General features: G+C 57.9%; 20 non-coding genes and 1 pseudogene across 20 annotated transcripts; all 21 read left to right on the forward strand.

Moving 5' to 3' along the window:
* The first annotated feature begins 184 nt into the window (after positions 1 to 184).
* On the forward strand, positions 185 to 303 carry LOC138780426 (5S ribosomal RNA). The gene has a single exon (XR_011361281.1). It is a non-coding gene; the product is annotated as a 5S ribosomal RNA (ribosomal RNA).
* A 398-nt stretch (positions 304 to 701) lies between these two features.
* On the forward strand, positions 702 to 820 carry LOC138780431 (5S ribosomal RNA). The gene has a single exon (XR_011361287.1). It is a non-coding gene; the product is annotated as a 5S ribosomal RNA (ribosomal RNA).
* Positions 821 to 1,690: 870 nt separating this feature from the next.
* On the forward strand, positions 1,691 to 1,810 carry LOC138780381 (5S ribosomal RNA). Its single transcript, XR_011361245.1, has one exon. It is a non-coding gene; the product is annotated as a 5S ribosomal RNA (ribosomal RNA).
* Positions 1,811 to 2,392: 582 nt separating this feature from the next.
* LOC138780438 (5S ribosomal RNA) lies at positions 2,393 to 2,511 on the forward strand. Its single transcript, XR_011361293.1, has one exon. It is a non-coding gene; the product is annotated as a 5S ribosomal RNA (ribosomal RNA).
* A 396-nt stretch (positions 2,512 to 2,907) lies between these two features.
* LOC138780432 (5S ribosomal RNA) lies at positions 2,908 to 3,026 on the forward strand. Its single transcript, XR_011361288.1, has one exon. It is a non-coding gene; the product is annotated as a 5S ribosomal RNA (ribosomal RNA).
* An 869-nt stretch (positions 3,027 to 3,895) lies between these two features.
* On the forward strand, positions 3,896 to 4,015 carry LOC138780396 (5S ribosomal RNA). The gene has a single exon (XR_011361259.1). It is a non-coding gene; the product is annotated as a 5S ribosomal RNA (ribosomal RNA).
* Positions 4,016 to 4,597: 582 nt separating this feature from the next.
* On the forward strand, positions 4,598 to 4,716 carry LOC138780450 (5S ribosomal RNA). The gene has a single exon (XR_011361306.1). It is a non-coding gene; the product is annotated as a 5S ribosomal RNA (ribosomal RNA).
* Positions 4,717 to 5,110: 394 nt separating this feature from the next.
* On the forward strand, positions 5,111 to 5,229 carry LOC138780434 (5S ribosomal RNA). Its single transcript, XR_011361289.1, has one exon. It is a non-coding gene; the product is annotated as a 5S ribosomal RNA (ribosomal RNA).
* A 4,288-nt stretch (positions 5,230 to 9,517) lies between these two features.
* On the forward strand, positions 9,518 to 9,636 carry LOC138780425 (5S ribosomal RNA). Its single transcript, XR_011361280.1, has one exon. It is a non-coding gene; the product is annotated as a 5S ribosomal RNA (ribosomal RNA).
* A 396-nt stretch (positions 9,637 to 10,032) lies between these two features.
* Positions 10,033 to 10,151, forward strand: LOC138780435 (5S ribosomal RNA). The gene has a single exon (XR_011361290.1). It is a non-coding gene; the product is annotated as a 5S ribosomal RNA (ribosomal RNA).
* Positions 10,152 to 11,023: 872 nt separating this feature from the next.
* LOC138780397 (5S ribosomal RNA) lies at positions 11,024 to 11,143 on the forward strand. Its single transcript, XR_011361260.1, has one exon. It is a non-coding gene; the product is annotated as a 5S ribosomal RNA (ribosomal RNA).
* A 582-nt stretch (positions 11,144 to 11,725) lies between these two features.
* LOC138780371 (5S ribosomal RNA) lies at positions 11,726 to 11,844 on the forward strand. The gene has a single exon (XR_011361235.1). It is a non-coding gene; the product is annotated as a 5S ribosomal RNA (ribosomal RNA).
* Positions 11,845 to 12,238: 394 nt separating this feature from the next.
* On the forward strand, positions 12,239 to 12,357 carry LOC138780436 (5S ribosomal RNA). Its single transcript, XR_011361291.1, has one exon. It is a non-coding gene; the product is annotated as a 5S ribosomal RNA (ribosomal RNA).
* An 875-nt stretch (positions 12,358 to 13,232) lies between these two features.
* LOC138780372 (5S ribosomal RNA) lies at positions 13,233 to 13,352 on the forward strand. The gene has a single exon (XR_011361236.1). It is a non-coding gene; the product is annotated as a 5S ribosomal RNA (ribosomal RNA).
* A 396-nt stretch (positions 13,353 to 13,748) lies between these two features.
* Positions 13,749 to 13,867, forward strand: LOC138780370 (5S ribosomal RNA). Its single transcript, XR_011361234.1, has one exon. It is a non-coding gene; the product is annotated as a 5S ribosomal RNA (ribosomal RNA).
* Positions 13,868 to 14,728: 861 nt separating this feature from the next.
* LOC138780398 (5S ribosomal RNA) lies at positions 14,729 to 14,848 on the forward strand (annotated as a pseudogene).
* A 582-nt stretch (positions 14,849 to 15,430) lies between these two features.
* Positions 15,431 to 15,549, forward strand: LOC138780383 (5S ribosomal RNA). The gene has a single exon (XR_011361247.1). It is a non-coding gene; the product is annotated as a 5S ribosomal RNA (ribosomal RNA).
* A 394-nt stretch (positions 15,550 to 15,943) lies between these two features.
* On the forward strand, positions 15,944 to 16,062 carry LOC138780437 (5S ribosomal RNA). The gene has a single exon (XR_011361292.1). It is a non-coding gene; the product is annotated as a 5S ribosomal RNA (ribosomal RNA).
* An 860-nt stretch (positions 16,063 to 16,922) lies between these two features.
* LOC138780382 (5S ribosomal RNA) lies at positions 16,923 to 17,042 on the forward strand. Its single transcript, XR_011361246.1, has one exon. It is a non-coding gene; the product is annotated as a 5S ribosomal RNA (ribosomal RNA).
* Positions 17,043 to 17,624: 582 nt separating this feature from the next.
* On the forward strand, positions 17,625 to 17,743 carry LOC138780421 (5S ribosomal RNA). Its single transcript, XR_011361277.1, has one exon. It is a non-coding gene; the product is annotated as a 5S ribosomal RNA (ribosomal RNA).
* A 396-nt stretch (positions 17,744 to 18,139) lies between these two features.
* LOC138780439 (5S ribosomal RNA) lies at positions 18,140 to 18,258 on the forward strand. The gene has a single exon (XR_011361295.1). It is a non-coding gene; the product is annotated as a 5S ribosomal RNA (ribosomal RNA).
* Positions 18,259 to 18,372: the final 114 nt, after the last annotated feature.

Here is an 18,372-nt window from a genome sequence, read left to right on the forward strand (position 1 = left end):
AGTTTGCCAGGTGGTTGTCATGAGGCTAGAGGGGGCTGTGCAGAAGGCTGCGCTTGCTGGGAGTGGCCGGCTGCAGACTGTAAAGGGAAGGAAAAGTGAATAGATAGCAGAAAGCAGGCTCTGTGCTGAGCAGCCGTCAGGCAGACTGCAGAGTAGAAGAGCAGTAAAAGAGAGGCTGATCTCTGCCTACGGCCACACCACCCTGAACACGCCCGATCTCGTCTGATCTCGGAAGCTAAGCAGGGTCGGGCCTGGTTAGTACTTGGATGGGAGACCGCCTGGGAATACCAGGTGCTGTAGGCTTTTGCTTTTCCTCCCTTCCACCAGCAGGGGTCAGTCTCCTCTATGGCTTTTCCCCATTCTATTTTTCAACTGCACATTTGCTTTGTTTTTTTGAAGGTGCTTTCTCTCTTGTGCTGAGGAAGCCTGGCCTCCTTCTCATGGGGGCCTGCAGCATTGATGCTAACTCCTTTTAGTAGGGGATTTGACTTGCAACAGCAGAGGAAGGAGAGTTGGAGAGGGGCCTGTCATGAGGCTAGAGGGCTGGCTGTGAAGGAGGCTGCGCGCGCTTGCTCTGCCCGGCTGCAGACTGTGAAGCGAAGGAAAAGCCAATAGAAAGGATAGCAGAAAGCAGGCCCTGCGCCGGGCAGCCGTCAAACAGACTGCCGAGTAGAAGAGCAGTACAAGAGAGGGCTAACTCTGCCTACGGCCACACCACCCTGAACACGCCCGATCTCGTCTGATCTCGGAAGCTATGCAGGGTCGGGCCTGGTTAGTACTTGGATGGGAGACCGCCTGGGAATACCAGGTGCTGTAGGCTTTTGTTTTTCCTCCCTTCTAACAGCAGGGCCCAGTCAGTCTCCCCTCTAGCTTTCTCCCCTTCTCTTTTTCAAGCGGGCATTTGCTTCTTTTTTTAGGTGCTTTCTCTCTTGTGCCGTGGAAGCCTGGCCTCCTCCTCCTCCTCCTCCTCCTCCTCCTCCTCACGTTGGGCAGCAGCATTCTTGCTCACTCCTTTTACAGTAGTAGTGGGCTTGACTGCAACAGCGGCAGCCGTGACCTGCAGGGGGCTAACTTACAGCACAACACCTGCTGTAGATTTTGGCAGGCGAGGCCAGGCGCCCTAGAAAGGAGGCGCCGTCTGAAAAGCAGCTTGCGGTCACCGGCAAAAGCATCTCACCTTCTTCCTTGAACTGACGCCTGGACGCCCTACGCCATCCCGTGTTGCCGGCCCGGCCGCTTCTTTCCTGTCCACCCCGAGTTACTTCTGAGCCTGTGGAAGCCCTGCAGCCAGCCCTTTGAAAGAAAGGCACCTACTGAGAGGGGGGCAGTGATGTGTCAGGTTTTCCCTGGGTGGACAAGAGCTGAGGTGCGTGAGGGCGGCACCCGGCCCTTGCATCCGCCTTTAGGACCCCACCCTCCCCGGTGGGGCCGGAGTGGTGCGGTGCTGGGATCCACGACTTGAGAGCTCCTAGCCCAACTCCAGGCTAGGGAAGACTCCTCGGCAAAGGAAAGGAGCGCGTCTGTCCGCGCGCTGTGACATCCCTGCTGCCATGGGCTGCTTTGCCTTATGGAAGGTGTGGGGATAGGGGGGGTTGGCGCTACCACTCGGCCAGCCCTCTGTGCCTAAGTCTGCGGGTCTGCGAGGCGCAGGGAGGAGGCCTTCTTGGGCCACGGAGTCAGCGTGGCTGACGTCTACCGGCCATACCACCCTGGGCACGCCCGATCTCGTCTGATCTCGGAAGCTAAGCAGGGTTGGGCTCGGACAGTACTGGGACGGGAGACCTCCCGGGAATACCGAGTGCTGTAGACCCTTTTCGGCCTTCCTTTAAGTCTTGCCGTCTTCCCCTGCCCAGCAAGCATTGGAGGGGGCTCCGTTCTGGAGGTCAGCATGAAGGCGTGCCAGAGCTTGAAGCCCAATGCCCCCCGAAAAAGGCCAGTGGACGGAGGTCTGCGTGGGCCCCGCATCGGTCCATCCAGATGAGCCCTGTAGCCCGAGGGGTGTAAGCCAGAGCCTTAAAAGCAGTGTGGGACGATCGATGGCCGTCCGTTGTAAAGCTTCCCCCTGCAAAGCAGCTTGTGTGACTAAAGCATAGAGTGAGTGAGCGCGCCCAAGCAGCTTAGGAGCTAGTGTGAGGAAGGTGAGGGGGCTTTTGGTGGTAAGGCTTTGAAAAAAGCAAAAAAAAAAAAAGAAGCAAAGACAGGCAGGAGAGTTTGCCAGGTGGTTGTCATGAGGCTAGAGGGGGCTGTGCAGAAGGCTGCGCTTGCTGGGAGTGGCCGGCTGCAGACTGTAAAGGGAAGGAAAAGTGAATAGATAGCAGAAAGCAGGCTCTGTGCTGAGCAGCCGTCAGGCAGACTGCAGAGTAGAAGAGCAGTAAAAGAGAGGCTGATCTCTGCCTACGGCCACACCACCCTGAACACGCCCGATCTCGTCTGATCTCGGAAGCTAAGCAGGGTCGGGCCTGGTTAGTACTTGGATGGGAGACCGCCTGGGAATACCAGGTGCTGTAGGCTTTTGCTTTTCCTCCCTTCCACCAGCAGGGGTCAGTCTCCTCTATGGCTTTTCCCCATTCTATTTTTCAACTGCACATTTGCTTTGTTTTTTTAAGGTGCTTTCTCTCTTGTGCTGAGGAAGCCTGGCCTCCTTCTCATGGGGGCCTGCAGCATTGGTGCTAACTCCTTTTAGTAGGGGATTTGACTGCAACAGCAGAGGAAGGAGAGTTGGAGAGGGGCCTGTCATGAGGCTAGAGGGCTGGCTGTGAAGGAGGCTGCGCGCGCTTTCTCTGCCCGGCTGCAGACTGTGAAGCGAAGGAAAAGCCAATAGAAAGGATAGCAGAAAGCAGGCCCTGCGCCGGGCAGCCGTCAAACAGACTGCCGAGTAGAAGAGCAGTACAAGAGAGGGCTAACTCTGCCTACGGCCACACCACCCTGAACACGCCCGATCTCGTCTGATCTCGGAAGCTATGCAGGGTCGGGCCTGGTTAGTACTTGGATGGGAGACCGCCTGGGAATACCAGGTGCTGTAGGCTTTTGTTTTTCCTCCCTTCTAACAGCAGGGCCCAGTCAGTCTCCCCTCTAGCTTTCTCCCCTTCTCTTTTTCAAGCGGGCATTTGCTTCTTTTTTTAGGTGCTTTCTCTCTTGTGCCGTGGAAGCCTGGCCTCCTCCTCCTCCTCCTCCTCCTCCTCCTCCTCACGTTGGGCAGCAGCATTCTTGCTCACTCCTTTTACAGTAGTAGTGGGCTTGACTGCAACAGCGGCAGCCGTGACCTGCAGGGGGCTAACTTACAGCACAACACCTGCTGTAGATTTTGGCAGGCGAGGCCAGGCGCCCTAGAAAGGAGGCGCCGTCTGAAAAGCAGCTTGCGGTCACCGGCAAAAGCATCTCACCTTCTTCCTTGAACTGACGCCTGGACGCCCTACGCCATTCCGTGTTGCCGGCCCGGCCGCTTCTTTCCTGTCCACCCCGAGTTACTTCTGAGCCTGTGGAAGCCCTGCAGCCAGCCCTTTGAAAGAAAGGCACCTACTGAGAGGGGGCAGTGATGTGTCAGGTTTTCCCTGGGTGGACAAGAGCTGAGGTGCGTGAGGGCGGCACCCGGCCCTTGCATCCGCCTTTAGGACCCCACCCTCCCCGGTGGGGCCGGAGTGGTGCGGTGCTGGGATCCACGACTTGAGAGCTCCTAGCCCAACTCCAGGCTAGGGAAGACTCCTCGGCAAAGGAAAGGAGCGCGTCTGTCCGCGCGCTGTGACATCCCTGCTGCCATGGGCTGCTTTGCCTTATGGAAGGTGTGGGGATAGGGGGGGTTGGCACTACCACTCGGCCAGCCCTCTGTGCCTAAGTCTGCGGGTCTGCGAGGCGCAGGGAGGAGGCCTTCTTGGGCCACGGAGTCAGCGTGGCTGACGTCTACCGGCCATACCACCCTGGGCACGCCCGATCTCGTCTGATCTCGGAAGATAAGCAGGGTTGGGCTCGGACAGTACTGGGACGGGAGACCTCCCGGGAATACCGAGTGCTGTAGACCCTTTTCGGCCTTCCTTTAAGTCTTGCCGTCTTCCCCTGCCCAGCAAGCATTGGAGGGGGCTCCGTTCTGGAGGTCAGCATGAAGGCGTGCCAGAGCTTGAAGCCCAATGCCCCCCGAAAAAGGCCAGTGGGACGGAGGTCTGCGTGGGCCCCGCATCGGTCCATCCAGATGAGCCCTGTAGCCCGAGGGGTGTAAGCCAGAGCCTTAAAAGCAGTGTGGGACGATCGATGGCCGTCCGTTGTAAAGCTTCCCCCTGCAAAGCAGCTTGTGTGACTAAAGCATAGAGTGAGTGAGCGCGCCCAAGCAGCTTAGGAGCTAGTGTGAGGAAGGTGAGGGGGCTTTTGGTGGTAAGGCTTTGAAAAAAGCAAAAAAAAAAAAGAAGCAAAGACAGGCAGGAGAGTTTGCCAGGTGGTTGTCATGAGGCTAGAGGGGGCTGTGCAGAAGGCTGCGCTTGCTGGGAGTGGCCGGCTGCAGACTGTAAAGGGAAGGAAAAGTGAATAGATAGCAGAAAGCAGGCTCTGTGCTGAGCAGCCGTCAGGCAGACTGCAGAGTAGAAGAGCAGTAAAAGAGAGGCTGATCTCTGCCTACGGCCACACCACCCTGAACACGCCCGATCTCGTCTGATCTCGGAAGCTAAGCAGGGTCGGGCCTGGTTAGTACTTGGATGGGAGACCGCCTGGGAATACCAGGTGCTGTAGGCTTTTGCTTTTCCTCCCTTCCACCAGCAGGGGTCAGTCTCCTCTATGGCTTTTCCCCATTCTATTTTTCAACTGCACATTTGCTTTGTTTTTTTAAGGTGCTTTCTCTCTTGTGCTGAGGAAGCCTGGCCTCCTTCTCATGGGGGCCTGCAGCATTGGTGCTAACTCCTTTTAGTAGGGGATTTGATTGCAACAGCAGAGGAAGGAGAGTTGGAGAGGGGCCTGTCATGAGGCTAGAGGGCTGGCTGTGAAGGAGGCTGCGCGCTTGCTCTGCCCGGCTGCAGACTGTGAAGCGAAGGAAAAGCCAATAGAAAGGATAGCAGAAAGCAGGCCCTGCGCCGGGCAGCCGTCAAACAGACTGCCGAGTAGAAGAGCAGTACAAGAGAGGGCTAACTCTGCCTACGGCCACACCACCCTGAACACGCCCGATCTCGTCTGATCTCGGAAGCTATGCAGGGTCGGGCCTGGTTAGTACTTGGATGGGAGACCGCCTGGGAATACCAGGTGCTGTAGGCTTTTGTTTTTCCTCCCTTCTAACAGCAGGGCCCAGTCAGTCTCCCCTCTAGCTTTCTCCCCTTCTCTTTTTCAAGCGGGCATTTGCTTCTTTTTTTAGGTGCTTTCTCTCTTGTGCCGTGGAAGCCTGGCCTCCTCCTCCTCCTCCTCCTCCTCCTCCTCCTCCTCCTCACGTTGGGCAGCAGCATTCTTGCTCACTCCTTTTACAGTAGTAGTGGGCTTGACTGCAACAGCGGCAGCCGTGACCTGCAGGGGGCTAACTTACAGCACAACACCTGCTGTAGATTTTGGCAGGCGAGGCCAGGCGCCCTAGAAAGGAGGCGCCGTCTGAAAAGCAGCTTGCGGTCACCGGCAAAAGCATCTCACCTTCTTCCTTGAACTGACGCCTGGACGCCCTACGCCATCCCGTGTTGCCGGCCCAGCCGCTTCTTTCCTGTCCACCCCGAGTTACTTCTGAGCCTGTGGAAGCCCTGCAGCCAGCCCTTTGAAAGAAAGGCACCTACTGAGAGGGGGCAGTGATGTGTCAGGTTTTCCCTGGGTGGACAAGAGCTGAGGTGCGTGAGGTCGGCACCCGGCCCTTGCATCCGCCTGTAGGACCCCACCCTCCCCGGTGGGGCCGGAGTGGTGCGGTGCTGGGATCCACGACTTGAGAGCTCCTAGCCCAACTCCAGGCTAGGGAAGACTCCTCGGCAAAGGAAAGGAGCGCGTCTGTCCGCGCGCTGTGACATCCCTGCTGCCATGGGCTGCTTTGCCTTATGGAAGGTGTGGGGATAGGGGGGGTTGGCGCTACCACTCGGCCAGCCCTCTGTGCCTAAGTCTGCGGGTCTGCGAGGCGCAGGGAGGAGGCCTTCTTGGGCCACGGAGTCAGCGTGGCTGACGTCTACCGGCCATACCACCCTGGGCACGCCCGATCTCGTCTGATCTCGGAAGCTAAGCAGGGTTGGGCTCGGACAGTACTGGGACGGGAGCAGGGGCGCCGCAATCATGAGGCGACTTGAATCGTCTGCCTCAGGCGGCGCCACCAGCTGTCTTCGTGGGGGCGGCATTCAGTGGCAGATTATAATATGGGCGGTTCGGGCGGCCGCCCACATTATAATCCGCCACTGACTGTACTGGAGCCCCCCCGCCCCCGGCAGTATCTGTAATGAGATGCTGTGAGCGGGGGGGACTGTATTCATAAGCGCCGCCCTGTAATGAATCAGCCGCGCGGTGCTGATACTACAGCGCGGCGGTTATGAATACAGTCCCCCCCGCTCACAGCATCTCATTACAGATACTGCCGGGGGCGGGGGGGCTCCAGTACATGCATTCCACGTCCGTGATCCGACAGGATCACGGAACGTGGAATGCAGCCTTAGTCCCCTGGCTGATGTGCGGCTGCCGGAGGTGTCCCGTCCTGTCCCCGGCAGCGCGCGCATCAGAGAGCTCCCCGTGCGCCGGAAGTCACAGCCACAGGCACACGGGGAGCTCTCTGATGCGCGCGCTGCCGGGGACAGGACGGGACACCCCGGGCAGCCGCACATCAGCCGGGACCAGACCAGAGAGGCTCGACGGGGGAACGGATGGCAGGTGAGTTATGTGCTGTTTCTTGTTTTATCTGCTGTGCAGGGGGGGGGGGGACCATCTATAAGGGGGGGGGAAAGAGGGGGACCATCTATAAGGTAGGGGGGGGGGAAGGGGACCATCTATAAGGTAGGGGGGGGGAAGGGGACCATCTATAAGGGGGGGGGGAGAGGGGGACCATCTATAAGGGAGGGGGGGGGAAGGGGACCATCTATAAGGGAGGGGGGAAAGAGGGGGACCATCTATAAGGGGGGGGGGGGAAAGAGGGGGACCATCTATAAGGGGGGGGACCATCTATAAGGGGGGGGGAGAGGGGGACCATCTATAAGGGGGGAGAGGGGGAACCATCTATAGGGGGGGGGGGGGAGAGGGGGACCATCTATAAGGGAGGGGGGAAAGAGGGGGACGATCTATAAGGGAGGGGGGAAAGAGGGGGACCATCTATAAGGGGGGGGACCATCTATAAGGGAGGGGGACCATCTATAGGGGGGGGAAGGGGACCATCTATAAGGGAGGGGGACCATCTATAGGGGGGGGAAGGGGACCATCTATAAGGGAGGGGGGAAAGAGGGGGACCATCTATAAGGGAGGGGCGGGAGGGGGACCGTCTATAAGGGGGGGGGGAGAGGGGGACCATCTATAAGGGAGGGGGGGAGAGGGGGACCATCTATAAGGTAGGGGGGGGAAGGGGACCATCTATAAGGGGGGGGGAGAGGGGGACCATCTATAAGGGGGGGGGGAGAGGGGGACCATCTATAAGGGAGGGGGGGGGGAAGGGGACCATCTATAAGGGAGGGGGGAAAGAGGGGGACGATCTATAAGGGAGGGGGGAAAGAGGGGGACCATCTATAAGGGGGGGGGGACCATCTATAAGGGGGGGGACCATCTATAAGGGAGGGGGACCATCTATAGGGGGGGGAAGGGGACCATCTATAAGGGAGGGGGACCATCTATAGGGGGGGGAAGGGGACCATCTATAAGGGAGGGGGGAAAGAGGGGGACCATCTATAAGGGAGGGGGACCGTCTATAAGGGGGGGGAAGAGGGGGACCATCTATAAGGGGGGGAAGAGAGGGGGACCATGTATAAGGGGGGAGGGGGACCATCTATAAGTGAAAGGGGACCATCTATAAGGGAGGGGGAGAGGGGGACCATCTATAAGGGAGAGGGGGACCATCTATAAGGGAGAGGGGACCATCTATAAGGGAAGGGGACCATCTATAAGGGGGGGGAAGAGGGGGACCATCTATAAGGGGGGGGAAGAGGGGGACCATCTATAAGGGGGGGGAAAGAGGGGGACCATCTATAAGGGGGGGAGAGAGAGGGAAGAGGGGGACCATCTATAAGGGAGGGGAAAGAGGGGGACCATCTATAAGGGAGGGACCATCTATAAGGGAGGGGGGAGAGGGGGACCATCTATAAGGGAGAGGGGACCATCTATAAGGGGGGGAAGAGGGGGACCATCTATAAGGGGGGAAGAGGGGGACCATCTCCTAAAAGATCAGCACCCTCCTCTCCTGACATCCTCTGTGCTGCTGTGACCTCTCCTAAAAGATCAGCACCCTCCTCTCCTGACATCCTCTGTGCTGCTGGGACTTCTCCTATAGGATTAGCACCCTCCTCTCCTGACATCCTCTGTGCTGCTGGGACCTCTCCTATAGGATTAGCACCCTCCTCTCCTGACATCCTCTGTGCTGCTGGGACCTCTCCTATAGGATTAGCACCCTCATCTCCTGACATCCTCTGTGCTGCTGGGACCTCTCCTATAGGATTAGCACCCTCCTCTCCTGACATCCTCTGTGCTGCTGGGACCTCTCCTATAGGATTAGCCCCCTCCTCTCCTGACATCCTCTGTGCTGCTGGGACCTCTCCTATAGGATTAGCCCCCTCCTCTCCTGACATCCTCTGTGCTGCTGGGACCTCTCCTATAAAGTCAGCCCCCTCCTCTCCTGACATCCTCTGTGCAGCAAGGGACCAAACATTATGTTTATTGGGGACAGCAGTGGGGGGGGGGGGGGCAGTAGTGGATTATAATGTGGGCGGATTGACGGGGGGGGGGGCGTCATTCTATAGTTCGCCTCGGGCAGCAGAGAGGCTAGAATCACCCCTGGACGGGAGACCTCCCGGGAATACCGAGTGCTGTAGACCCTTTTCGGCCTTCCTTTAAGTCTTGCCGTCTTCCCCTGCCCAGCAAGCATTGGAGGGGGCTCCGTTCTGGAGGTCAGCATGAAGGCGTGCCAGAGCTTGAAGCCCAATGCCCCCCGAAAAAGGCCAGTGGGACGGAGGTCTGCGTGGGCCCCGCATCGGTCCATCCAGATGAGCCCTGTAGCCCGAGGGGTGTAAGCCAGAGCCTTAAAAGCAGTGTGGGACGATCGATGGCCGTCCGTTGTAAAGCTTCCTCCTGCAAAGCAGCTTGTGTGACTAAAGCATAGAGTGAGTGAGCGCGCCCAAGCAGCTTAGGAGCTAGTGTGAGGAAGGTGAGGGGGCTTTTGGTGGTAAGGCTTTGAAAAAAGCAAAAAAAAAAAGAAGCAAAGACAGGCAGGAGAGTTTGCCAGGTGGTTGTCATGAGGCTAGAGGGGGCTGTGCAGAAGGCTGCGCTTGCTGGGAGTGGCCGGCTGCAGACTGTAAAGGGAAGGAAAAGTGAATAGATAGCAGAAAGCAGGCTCTGTGCTGAGCAGCCGTCAGGCAGACTGCAGAGTAGAAGAGCAGTAAAAGAGAGGCTGATCTCTGCCTACGGCCACACCACCCTGAACACGCCCGATCTTGTCTGATCTCGGAAGCTAAGCAGGGTCGGGCCTGGTTAGTACTTGGATGGGAGACCGCCTGGGAATACCAGGTGCTGTAGGCTTTTGCTTTTCCTCCCTTCCACCAGCAGGGGTCAGTCTCCTCTATGGCTTTTCCCCATTCTATTTTTCAACTGCACATTTGCTTTGTTTTTTTAAGGTGCTTTCTCTCTTGTGCTGAGGAAGCCTGGCCTCCTTCTCATGGGGGCCTGCAGCATTGGTGCTAACTCCTTTTAGTAGGGGATTTGACTGCAACAGCAGAGGAAGGAGAGTTGGAGAGGGGCCTGTCATGAGGCTAGAGGGCTGGCTGTGAAGGAGGCTGCGCGCGCTTGCTCTGCCCGGCTGCAGACTGTGAAGCGAAGGAAAAGCCAATAGAAAGGATAGCAGAAAGCAGGCCCTGCGCCGGGCAGCCGTCAAACAGACTGCCGAGTAGAAGAGCAGTACAAGAGAGGGCTAACTCTGCCTACGGCCACACCACCCTGAACACGCCCGATCTCGTCTGATCTCGGAAGCTATGCAGGGTCGGGCCTGGTTAGTACTTGGATGGGAGACCGCCTGGGAATACCAGGTGCTGTAGGCTTTTGTTTTTCCTCCCTTCTAACAGCAGGGCCCAGTCAGTCTCCCCTCTAGCTTTCTCCCCTTCTCTTTTTCAAGCGGGCATTTGCTTCTTTTTTTAGGTGCTTTCTCTCTTGTGCCGTGGAAGCCTGGCCTCCTCCTCCTCCTCCTCCTCCTCCTCCTCCTCCTCACGTTGGGCAGCAGCATTCTTGCTCACTCCTTTTACAGTAGTAGTGGGCTTGACTGCAACAGCGGCAGCCGTGACCTGCAGGGGGCTAACTTACAGCACAACACCTGCTGTAGATTTTGGCAGGCGAGGCCAGGCGCCCTAGAAAGGAGGCGCCGTCTGAAAAGCAGCTTGCGGTCACCGGCAAAAGCATCTCACCTTCTTCCTTGAACTGACGCCTGGACGCCCTACGCCATCCCGTGTTGCCGGCCCGGCCGCTTCTTTCCTGTCCACCCCGAGTTACTTCTGAGCCTGTGGAAGCCCTGCAGCCAGCCCTTTGAAAGAAAGGCACCTACTGAGAGGGGGCAGTGATGTGTCAGGTTTTCCCTGGGTGGACAAGAGCTGAGGTGCGTGAGGGCGGCACCCGGCCCTTGCATCCGCCTTTAGGACCCCACCCTCCCCGGTGGGGCCGGAGTGGTGCGGTGCTGGGATCCACGACTTGAGAGCTCCTAGCCCAACTCCAGGCTAGGGAAGACTCCTCGGCAAAGGAAAGGAGCGCGTCTGTCCGCGCGCTGTGACATCCCTGCTGCCATGGGCTGCTTTGCCTTATGGAAGGTGTGGGGATAGGGGGGGTTGGCGCTACCACTCGGCCAGCCCTCTGTGCCTAAGTCTGCGGGTCTGCGAGGCGCAGGGAGGAGGCCTTCTTGGGCCACGGAGTCAGCGTGGCTGACGTCTACCGGCCATACCACCCTGGGCACGCCCGATCTCGTCTGATCTCGGAAGATAAGCAGGGTTGGGCTCGGACAGTACTGGGACGGGAGACCTCCCGGGAATACCGAGTGCTGTAGACCCTTTTCGGCCTTCCTTTAAGTCTTGCCGTCTTCCCCTGCCCAGCAAGCATTGGAGGGGGCTCCGTTCTGGAGGTCAGCATGAAGGCGTGCCAGAGCTTGAAGCCCAATGCCCCCCGAAAAAGGCCAGTGGGACGGAGGTCTGCGTGGGCCCCGCATCGGTCCATCCAGATGAGCCCTGTAGCCCGAGGGGTGTAAGCCAGAGCCTTAAAAGCAGTGTGGGACGATCGATGGCCGTCCGTTGTAAAGCTTCCCCCTGCAAAGCAGCTTGTGTGACTAAAGCATAGAGTGAGTGAGCGCGCCCAAGCAGCTTAGGAGCTAGTGTGAGGAAGGTGAGGGGGCTTTTGGTGGTAAGGCTTTGAAAAAAGCAAAAAAAAAAAAGAAGCAAAGACAGGCAGGAGAGTTTGCCAGGTGGTTGTCATGAGGCTAGAGGGGGCTGTGCAGAAGGCTGCGCTTGCTGGGAGTGGCCGGCTGCAGACTGTAAAGGGAAGGAAAAGTGAATAGATAGCAGAAAGCAGGCTCTGTGCTGAGCAGCCGTCAGGCAGACTGCAGAGTAGAAGAGCAGTAAAAGAGAGGCTGATCTCTGCCTACGGCCACACCACCCTGAACACGCCCGATCTCGTCTGATCTCGGAAGCTAAGCAGGGTCGGGCCTGGTTAGTACTTGGATGGGAGACCGCCTGGGAATACCAGGTGCTGTAGGCTTTTGCTTTTCCTCCCTTCCACCAGCAGGGGTCAGTCTCCTCTATGGCTTTTCCCCATTCTATTTTTCAACTGCACATTTGCTTTGTTTTTTTAAGGTGCTTTCTCTCTTGTGCTGAGGAAGCCTGGCCTCCTTCTCATGGGGGCCTGCAGCATTGGTGCTAACTCCTTTTAGTAGGGGATTTGATTGCAACAGCAGAGGAAGGAGAGTTGGAGAGGGGCCTGTCATGAGGCTAGAGGGCTGGCTGTGAAGGAGGCTGCGCGCTTGCTCTGCCCGGCTGCAGACTGTGAAGCGAAGGAAAAGCCAATAGAAAGGATAGCAGAAAGCAGGCCCTGCGCCGGGCAGCCGTCAAACAGACTGCCGAGTAGAAGAGCAGTACAAGAGAGGGCTAACTCTGCCTACGGCCACACCACCCTGAACACGCCCGATCTCGTCTGATCTCGGAAGCTATGCAGGGTCGGGCCTGGTTAGTACTTGGATGGGAGACCGCCTGGGAATACCAGGTGCTGTAGGCTTTTGTTTTTCCTCCCTTCTAACAGCAGGGCCCAGTCAGTCTCCCCTCTAGCTTTCTCCCCTTCTCTTTTTCAAGCGGGCATTTGCTTCTTTTTTTAGGTGCTTTCTCTCTTGTGCCGTGGAAGCCTGGCCTCCTCCTCCTCCTCCTCCTCCTCCTCCTCCTCCTCCTCACGTTGGGCAGCAGCATTCTTGCTCACTCCTTTTACAGTAGTAGTGGGCTTGACTGCAACAGCGGCAGCCGTGACCTGCAGGGGGCTAACTTACAGCACAACACCTGCTGTAGATTTTGGCAGGCGAGGCCAGGCGCCCTAGAAAGGAGGCGCCGTCTGAAAAGCAGCTTGCGGTCACCGGCAAAAGCATCTCACCTTCTTCCTTGAACTGACGCCTGGACGCCCTACGCCATCCCGTGTTGCCGGCCCAGCCGCTTCTTTCCTGTCCACCCCGAGTTACTTCTGAGCCTGTGGAAGCCCTGCAGCCAGCCCTTTGAAAGAAAGGCACCTACTGAGAGGGGGCAGTGATGTGTCAGGTTTTCCCTGGGTGGACAAGAGCTGAGGTGCGTGAGGTCGGCACCCGGCCCTTGCATCCGCCTTTAGGACCCCACCCTCCCCGGTGGGGCCGGAGTGGTGCGGTGCTGGGATCCACGACTTGAGAGCTCCTAGCCCAACTCCAGGCTAGGGAAGACTCCTCGGCAAAGGAAAGGAGCGCGTCTGTCCGCGCGCTGTGACATCCCTGCTGCCATGGGCTGCTTTGCCTTATGGAAGGTGTGGGGATAGGGGGGGTTGGCGCTACCACTCGGCCAGCCCTCTGTGCCTAAGTCTGCGGGTCTGCGAGGCGCAGGGAGGAGGCCTTCTTGGGCCACGGAGTCAGCGTGGCTGACGTCTACCGGCCATACCACCCTGGGCACGCCTGATCTCGTCTGATCTCGGAAGCTAAGCAGGGTCGGGCCTGGTTAGTACTTGGATGGGAGACCGCCTGGGAATACCAGGTGCTGTAGGCTTTTGCTTTTCCTCCCTTCCACCAGCAGGGGTCAGTCTCCTCTATGGCTTTTCCCCATTCTATTTTTCAACTGCACATTTGCTTTGTTTTTTTAAGGTGCTTTCTCTCTTGTGCTGAGGAAGCCTGGCCTCCTTCTCATGGGGGCCTGCAGCATTGGTGCTAACTCCTTTTAGTAGGGGATTTGATTGCAACAGCAGAGGAAGGAGAGTTGGAGAGGGGCCTGTCATGAGGCTAGAGGGCTGGCTGTGAAGGAGGCTGCGCGCGCTTGCTCTGCCCGGCTGCAGACTGTGAAGCGAAGGAAAAGCCAATAGAAAGGATAGCAGAAAGCAGGCCCTGCGCCGGGCAGCCGTCAAACAGACTGCCGAGTAGAAGAGCAGTACAAGAGAGGGCTAACTCTGCCTACGGCCACACCACCCTGAACACGCCCGATCTCGTCTGATCTCGGAAGCTATGCAGGGTCGGGCCTGGTTAGTACTTGGATGGGAGACTGCCTGGGAATACCAGGTGCTGTAGGCTTTTGTTTTTCCTCCCTTCTAACAGCAGGGCCCAGTCAGTCTCCCCTCTAGCTTTCTCCCCTTCTCTTTTTCAAGCGGGCATTTGCTTCTTTTTTTAGGTGCTTTCTCTCTTGTGCCGTGGAAGCCTGGCCTTCCCCTGCCTCCTCCTCCTCCTCACGTTGGGCAGCAGCATTCTTGCTCACTCCTTTTACAGTAGTAGTGGGCTTGACTGCAACAGCGGCAGCCGTGACCTGCAGGGGGCTAACTTACAGCACAACACCTGCTGTAGATTTTGGCAGGCGAGGCCAGGCGCCCTAGAAAGGAGGCGCCGTCTGAAAAGCAGCTTGCGGTCACCGGCAAAAGCATCTCACCTTCTTCCTTGAACTGACGCCTGGACGCCCTACGCCATCCCGTGTTGCCGGCCCGGCCGCTTCTTTCCTGTCCACCCCGAGTTACTTCTGAGCCTGTGGAAGCCCTGCAGCCAGCCCTTTGAAAGAAAGGCACCTACTGAGAGGGGGCAGTGATGTGTCAGGTTTTCCCTGGGTGGACAAGAGCTGAGGTGCGTGAGGGCGGCACCCGGCCCTTGCATCCGCCTTTAGGACCCCACCCTCCCCGTTGGGGCCGGAGTGGTGCGGTGCTGGGATCCACGACTTGAGAGCTCCTAGCCCAACTCCAGGCTAGGGAAGACTCCTCGGCAAAGGAAAGGAGCGCGTCTGTCCGCGCGCTGTGACATCCCTGCTGCCATGGGCTGCTTTGCCTTATGGAAGGTGTGGGGATAGGGGGGGTTGGCGCTACCACTCGGCCAGCCCTCTGTGCCTAAGTCTGCGGGTCTGCGAGGCGCAGGGAGGAGGCCTTCTTGGGCCACGGAGTCAGCGTGGCTGACGTCTACCGGCCATACCACCCTGGGCACGCCCGATCTTGTCTGATCTCGGAAGCTAAGCAGGGTTGGGCTCGGACAGTACTGGGACGGGAGACCTCCCGGGAATACCGAGTGCTGTAGACCCTTTTCGGCCTTCCTTTAAGTCTTGCCGTCTTCCCCTGCCCAGCAAGCATTGGAGGGGGCTCCGTTCTGGAGGTCAGCATGAAGGCGTGCCAGAGCTTGAAGCCCAATGCCCCCCGAAAAAGGCCAGTGGGACGGAGGTCTGCGTGGGCCCCGCATCGGTCCATCCAGATGAGCCCTGTAGCCCGAGGGGTGTAAGCCAGAGCCTTAAAAGCAGTGTGGGACGATCGATGGCCGTCCGTTGTAAAGCTTCCCCCTGCAAAGCAGCTTGTGTGACTAAAGCATAGAGTGAGTGAGCGCGCCCAAGCAGCTTAGGAGCTAGTGTGAGGAAGGTGAGGGGGCTTTTGGTGGTAAGGCTTTGAAAAAAGCAAAAAAAAAAAAGAAGCAAAGACAGGCAGGAGAGTTTGCCAGGTGGTTGTCATGAGGCTAGAGGGGGCTGTGCAGAAGGCTGCGCTTGCTGGGAGTGGCCGGCTGCAGACTGTAAAGGGAAGGAAAAGTGAATAGATAGCAGAAAGCAGGCTCTGTGCTGAGCAGCCGTCAGGCAGACTGCAGAGTAGAAGAGCAGTAAAAGAGAGGCTGATCTCTGCCTACGGCCACACCACCCTGAACACGCCCGATCTCGTCTGATCTCGGAAGCTAAGCAGGGTCGGGCCTGGTTAGTACTTGGATGGGAGACCGCCTGGGAATACCAGGTGCTGTAGGCTTTTGCTTTTCCTCCCTTCCACCAGCAGGGGTCAGTCTCCTCTATGGCTTTTCCCCATTCTATTTTTCAACTGCACATTTGCTTTGTTTTTTTAAGGTGCTTTCTCTCTTGTGCTGAGGAAGCCTGGCCTCCTTCTCATGGGGGCCTGCAGCATTGGTGCTAACTCCTTTTAGTAGGGGATTTGATTGCAACAGCAGAGGAAGGAGAGTTGGAGAGGGGCCTGTCATGAGGCTAGAGGGCTGGCTGTGAAGGAGGCTGCGCGCTTGCTCTGCCCGGCTGCAGACTGTGAAGCGAAGGAAAAGCCAATAGAAAGGATAGCAGAAAGCAGGCCCTGCGCCGGGCAGCCGTCAAACAGACTGCCGAGTAGAAGAGCAGTACAAGAGAGGGCTAACTCTGCCTACGGCCACACCACCCTGAACACGCCCGATCTCGTCTGATCTCGGAAGCTATGCAGGGTCGGGCCTGGTTAGTACTTGGATGGGAGACCGCCTGGGAATACCAGGTGCTGTAGGCTTTTGTTTTTCCTCCCTTCTAACAGCAGGGCCCAGTCAGTCTCCCCTCTAGCTTTCTCCCCTTCTCTTTTTCAAGCGGGCATTTGCTTCTTTTTTTAGGTGCTTTCTCTCTTGTGCCGTGGAAGCCTGGCCTACTCCTCCTCCTCCTCCTCCTCACGTTGGGCAGCAGCATTCTTGCTCACTCCTTTTACAGTAGTAGTGGGCTTGACTGCAACAGCGGCAGCCGTGACCTGCAGGGGGCTAACTTACAGCACAACACCTGCTGTAGATTTTGGCAGGCGAGGCCAGGCGCCCTAGAAAGGAGGCGCCGTCTGAAAAGCAGCTTGCGGTCACCGGCAAAAGCATCTCACCTTCTTCCTTGAACTGACGCCTGGACGCCCTACGCCATCCCGTGTTGCCGGCCCGGCCGCTTCTTTCCTGTCCACCCCGAGTTACTTCTGAGCCTGTGGAAGCCCTGCAGCCAGCCCTTTGAAAGAAAGGCACCTACTGAGAGGGGGCAGTGATGTGTCAGGTTTTCCCTGGGTGGACAAGAGCTGAGGTGCGTGAGGGCGGCACCCGGCCCTTGCATCCGCCTTTAGGACCCCACCCTCCCCGGTGGGGCCGGAGTGGTGCGGTGCTGGGATCCACGACTTGAGAGCTCCTAGCCCAACTCCAGGCTAGGGAAGACTCCTCGGCAAAGGAAAGGAGCGCGTCTGTCCGCGCGCTGTGACATCCCTGCTGCCATGGGCTGCTTTGCCTTATGGAAGGTGTGGGGATAGGGGGGGTTGGCGCTACCACTCGGCCAGCCCTCTGTGCCTAAGTCTGCGGGTCTGCGAGGCGCAGGGAGGAGGCCTTCTTGGGCCACGGAGTCAGCGTGGCTGACGTCTACCGGCCATACCACCCTGGGCACGCCCGATCTCGTCTGATCTCGGAAGCTAAGCAGGGTTGGGCTCGGACAGTACTGGGACGGGAGACCTCCCGGGAATACCGAGTGCTGTAGACCCTTTTCGGCCTTCCTTTAAGTCTTGCCGTCTTCCCCTGCCCAGCAAGCATTGGAGGGGGCTCCGTTCTGGAGGTCAGCATGAAGGCGTGCCAGAGCTTGAAGCCCAATGCCCCCCGAAAAAGGCCAGTGGGACGGAGGTCTGCGTGGGCCCCGCATCGGTCCATCCAGATGAGCCCTGTAGCCCGAGGGGTGTAAGCCAGAGCCTTAAAAGCAGTGTGGGACGATCGATGGCCGTCCGTTGTAAAGCTTCCTCCTGCAAAGCAGCTTGTGTGACTAAAGCATAGAGTGAGTGAGCGCGCCCAAGCAGCTTAGGAGCTAGTGTGAGGAAGGTGAGGGGGCTTTTGGTGGTAAGGCTTTGAAAAAAGCAAAAAAAAAAAAGAAGCAAAGACAGGCAGGAGAGTTTGCCAGGTGGTTGTCATGAGGCTAGAGGGGGCTGTGCAGAAGGCTGCGCTTGCTGGGAGAGGCCGGCTGCAGACTGTAAAGGGAAGGAAAAGTGAATAGATAGCAGAAAGCAGGCTCTGTGCTGAGCAGCCGTCAGGCAGACTGCAGAGTAGAAGAGCAGTAAAAGAGAGGTTGATCTCTGCCTACGGCCACACCACCCTGAACACGCCCGATCTCGTCTGATCTCGGAAGCTAAGCAGGGTCGGGCCTGGTTAGTACTTGGATGGGAGACTGCCTGGGAATACCAGGTGCTGTAGGCTTTTGCTTTTCCTCCCTTCCACCAGCAGGGGTCAGTCTCCTCTATGGCTTTTCCCCATTCTATTTTTCAACTGCACATTTGCTTTGTTTTTTTAAGGTGCTTTCTCTCTTGTGCTGAGGAAGCCTGGCCTCCTTCTCATGGGGGCCTGCAGCATTGGTGCTAACTCCTTTTAGTAGGGGATTTGATTGCAACAGCAGAGGAAGGAGAGTTGGAGAGGGGCCTGTCATGAGGCTAGAGGGCTGGCTGTGAAGGAGGCTGCGCGCGCTTGCTCTGCCCGGCTGCAGACTGTGAAGCGAAGGAAAAGCCAATAGAAAGGATAGCAGAAAGCAGGCCCTGCGCCGGGCAGCCGTCAAACAGACTGCCGAGTAGAAGAGCAGTACAAGAGAGGGCTAACTCTGCCTACGGCCACACCACCCTGAACACGCCCGATCTCGTCTGATCTCGGAAGCTATGCAGGGTCGGGCCTGGTTAGTACTTGGATGGGAGACCGCCTGGGAATACCAGGTGCTGTAGGCTTTTGTTTTTCCTCCCTTCTAACAGCAGGGCCCAGTCAGTCTCCCCTCTAGCTTTCTCCCCTTCTCTTTTTCAAGCGGGCATTTGCTTCTTTTTTTAGGTGCTTTCTCTCTTGTG

Source organism: Dendropsophus ebraccatus, unplaced genomic scaffold (genome assembly GCF_027789765.1).
Source record: "Dendropsophus ebraccatus isolate aDenEbr1 unplaced genomic scaffold, aDenEbr1.pat pat_scaffold_825_ctg1, whole genome shotgun sequence".
Classification (NCBI taxonomy): domain Eukaryota; kingdom Metazoa; phylum Chordata; class Amphibia; order Anura; family Hylidae; genus Dendropsophus; species Dendropsophus ebraccatus.